Raw genomic sequence first — 4542 nt, 5'->3', positions numbered from 1 at the left:
CCCCCCTAGTGTTGGAAACTTTATTTCGTCAAAATGATAATCAACAAATCTAGCATGAAAAACATCACATGTAAAAAGTTCAAGATATCTAATAATAGATGGTGGAGATATTAGAACATATATTGCACAATCAAATATCTTTAAATGAGAAATATTTGGTTGCTTATCAATTACAAGTTGATAAGGGATATGTTTGTGATCTACAGTTGATCTTAGACGGATGAGTATTGCAACATGTAAAATTGCCTAATCCCAAACAATAACTGGTGGTTTAGTTCTCATTATTAACGATCTAGTAATATATTAAAGACGTTTGATTAATGACTTAGCTAAACCATTTTGTGTATGTACATGAGGAACAAAATGTTCAACAATAATTCTTGTTAACATGCAATCATTATTAAATGATTCAGATGTAAATTCACCAGCATTGTCAAGTCTAATTTTTCCAATGCCATATCACCAGGGCCGTCTTTGAGGGCGTGTAAGGCGGACTACCGCACAGGGTCTCAAATGTATTACGGTTAAAGTGTAACTGAATAGGGCCTCATAAATCTTTGCCACTATTAAAATGGGGTTAATAGGGCCTCAAATTATGTTGTCATGGTTGAAGCATGACTAACCAACACAAGGTCTCCAAAAAATTGAGACGACCCTGCATATCACGATTTGATAGTAAGCATACTTACAATCATCTATTAGATGCATCAATTAATACCATAAAGTACCTGAATGGTCTTGATGGTGGATGGATATGTCCATATATATCGTCTTAAATTCTTTCAAGAAATGCAGGTGATTCTATCTGAATCTTGCCTGGTGAATTCTTTGATATTAGTTTTTCAAGAGAGCAAGCTTCACATGGTATATCTTCTTCTGTAAGTTTTAAATCTTTTAATGGATGACCATGCGTACTTTTCAACTATTTTATGCATCATTGTTGAACCAGGGAGACCTAAACAGTCTTGCCATAAAGTCACGGTTTTAGAATCTTCTTTTACTCCTAAATTACATCCAATTTCATGTATAATGTAATCTAGAGGGAAATTTTGGTAGTTCTTCTAAAGCTTTCTTCTTTCCCAAAATATTAGAATTAATGTTAATGTATTTCATATTATATTCAGTTGTAGTTTTAGTATCATATCTTTGACGATATATGTGATTAAAACTCAATAAATTTCTCTTTGATTGTGGAGAGTATAAAACATTATTAATGACAAACTTTGTCACATTTGATAATATGAACGTAACATTATCTGTTCCTTCAATCAAATATGCAGGACATGAGATTGTATTTATTACACTTTTAGTAGGATTTAATTCAGTAAAATATTTCTTACTTTTGAGGATTGTGTTTGTAATCCATCATTTTACACAAATGCCTTGTTTCTTTTACACAAATGTTATGGCGTTCTGCATGTCTTAAACTAATGACCTTTCTTTCTGTATCTATAGTAGAAATCATGATGATTCCTCGAATGACCCTCTTGGATATAATTGCCCCTACCTTGACGATTCCTATTAATTTGGTCATATCTGGGAAATCTATAATTATTCACATAACCTCGTTCACGAAAGTGGTTTCGATTGTGATATCCGCCTCGACTAGGACCCTCAAATCGAGCATAACCACTACGTTTTGTAATACGATTCTAGATATCAGGACTTGATTAAATATTGTGAAATTTATATCAGGATATATTATTGCTCCTATGGAACGTGATTGGTGGTTTTTTATAAGTAGCTCATTATTTGGTTCTGCTACTAGAAAGGCTGCAACTAAATCATAATACTAAAATAATCCCCCACTCTATATTGTTATTGCAACAATACTTGAGATGAATGAAAAATTGAAAATATTTTTTCCAAATCTTCTTCTTCGGTTATAACTATGTCATGAAACTCTAATTGTGCTATAAGTTGGAGCATGGAAAAGTTATATGCAACAACACTTTTATATTCTTGAAACCTTATTTTGTCCTACTGGTAGGGGTGTGAATAGACTGGGCCGAGTTAGGCTTTGCCAAGCGTGAGCCTGGCCTGGTAATAAAATTCAAATCCTAAGCCTGACCTATAGCCTATCGTAGGCTTATTTTTTTGGCCCGAGTCTGGCCTTTTTGAAGGCCTGATTGACCTATTAGCCTACTTAAAAGCCTATTTCACTTGAACATTTGTAAATAAGTCATTCAACTCAACTTTATATAGACTAACAAATTAAAAGATCAGTGAGATTAAATGTTTGTTTGCATTTGCTTATTTGAGTTTACCTAGTAGCATAAATTTTATGATACTATTTGTTTAAAAGAACTTATGGAAGCAACTTATGACATTAATCATAAGATTTTTTTCATCTTATTTTCACAATTTCTTTAAGATAAATAATATTTATTTTTATATTTTAATTTAAACTACAAAATAAAATATAATAATAATTATAATAATAAAATTATTCATATTTATTTAAATAGGCTAACCTCATAGGCTTAAATGACTTTTTATATGGCATGTGGCCTAGCCTTTTTAGCTAAATAGGCTTATAAAAAAGCCCAGGCCTTTTCTTTTTATATAAAAAGTCTGGCCTGACCTAGGTCTATGTAGGCTGGGCCGTAGGCCCCTATTAGTCGGTCTGACCTATTCCCACCCCTACTTACTGGTCCATCAATGAGGACAACAAGACTTTCCTCTGATGTCCAAATCTTGCCTTAAGTTTGTCCCACAATATCTTGGGGTCTTTTACATTTGAGTATTCTGTTCGTAATCCATCGTCAAGGTGGTGCTTGATTATTCAATTTACTTTCGACTTTTTCATTGTCATTTCCTCTAGGTTAACTATCACTTTCCTGAATTGTCCCCTTCAAGGATTTTGTCAAGTCCTCACATGCAAGGTACTCAGTTAAGTTGTTGTTTCAAGTTATGCAGTTGTCCCCCGTTATGTTTAAAATTTTGAATTGATGCTTAACGTTGGACATGATTATATCTATAATTCAGCGGAACATAATCAACATTTAATGCATAAGCTATATGGATAAATATTTTGAGAATGATTTGAAAGTTATGAAAGAAGTTGAAGTATCTATAGAGATAATTTTGTAAAATGACCGTTATTGATACCGTTGAAGAAAAGGAAAAAAGAAAAAGAAAAGTTTAAGTGTGTTGAATATCATCTGGCTAAAATTTAAGTGTGTTAAATATCATCTAATCGTTGCAAGTGTTAGATATGATTATAATAATATCTATATATAAATTTAACTGTTTTATATATATATATATATATATATATATATATATATATATATATATATATATATATATATATATATATATATATATATATATATATATATATATATATATATATATATATATATATATATATATATATAAAATTTTTTTTCATGAAACTATATTATAGATGAGAATCTTTGTCCTTTATTAAATATAAAAGTTAATATTTTCATATATAGGGTTTTAGATTTCTATTAAATATAAAAGTTAGTAATTGTTTATGTTTGAAAATTTACTATGATGTGTGATATACATAACCACGACTTGGATTGCAAGTTAGTAGGTCATTTGACTATTGTTGTTTGTTTAGATATTAAAGAGAAAATGATTGTTGATGAGATGACAATGAACATGGTTCTATCCAAAAACATAATTATGGTTTTGAAAAGAAAGATGCTCCATAATGCAACAAAAATTAAGCAAATTTATAATGTCCAATACAAAAACAATAATGCTATACAGGGTTAAAGAACAAAAATGTAGCAATTGTTAAAATAATTGGGTGAACTTGATCATGTCTCCCAGTATAGAATAGAATGTGAGGTGATGGAAAATTCTCTCAAGATATATTTTAGATGCATTCAAATAGTTTTTTTAAACACATTTTCAGTATATTTTTAACGGATTCAACGTATAAGACAAGCAAATTCAAACTTCATTTGCTTGAATTTGTTGGTGTTACTTATAGAGAGATGACATATACAATTTAATTTGCTTTTATGTAATATGAAAGAAAACATGACATTAATTAGGATTTAGAAATATGTCACTATTTATTGAAGGACCTTGATAATATGCCACATGTTATTGTCACTGATCATGATATTTCATTGATCAAATATGTTGCAAATTTTTGCCTACTTCATCTATTTTACTAAGTCACTATCACATAACTAAAAATGTGAAAGTTAGATGTACATTACTAGGAAACGTATTAAAAAATATTAAGGCTAAAGATATGAATGGAAAAACTGTCAAACCTAAACAATTATAGAATTTCATAATGACAAATTGAGACACTGTAAAAAATTCTTAACTGATTAAGTTAGACACCTTAACAACAACACCACAAAAGAAGTTAAATATCCTTATAGTTACTATCTTCTAGAAGCGTGATTAGTGAAATTGCTCTGTCGATAATAGTGAATTTCATCAATGTCTTTTAATTATTTGTAGCATTTTTAATATTTCAGAATTATCGTTTATTTGTAATTTAATTTTGTCATTCATTGTAGTAATGTACCCTAAGCTATCCCT

Source organism: Vicia villosa, linkage group LG5 (genome assembly GCF_029867415.1).
Source record: "Vicia villosa cultivar HV-30 ecotype Madison, WI linkage group LG5, Vvil1.0, whole genome shotgun sequence".
Classification (NCBI taxonomy): domain Eukaryota; kingdom Viridiplantae; phylum Streptophyta; class Magnoliopsida; order Fabales; family Fabaceae; genus Vicia; species Vicia villosa.
The sequence above is the reverse complement of the archived record's forward strand: the minus strand, read 5'-3'. Positions refer to the sequence as shown.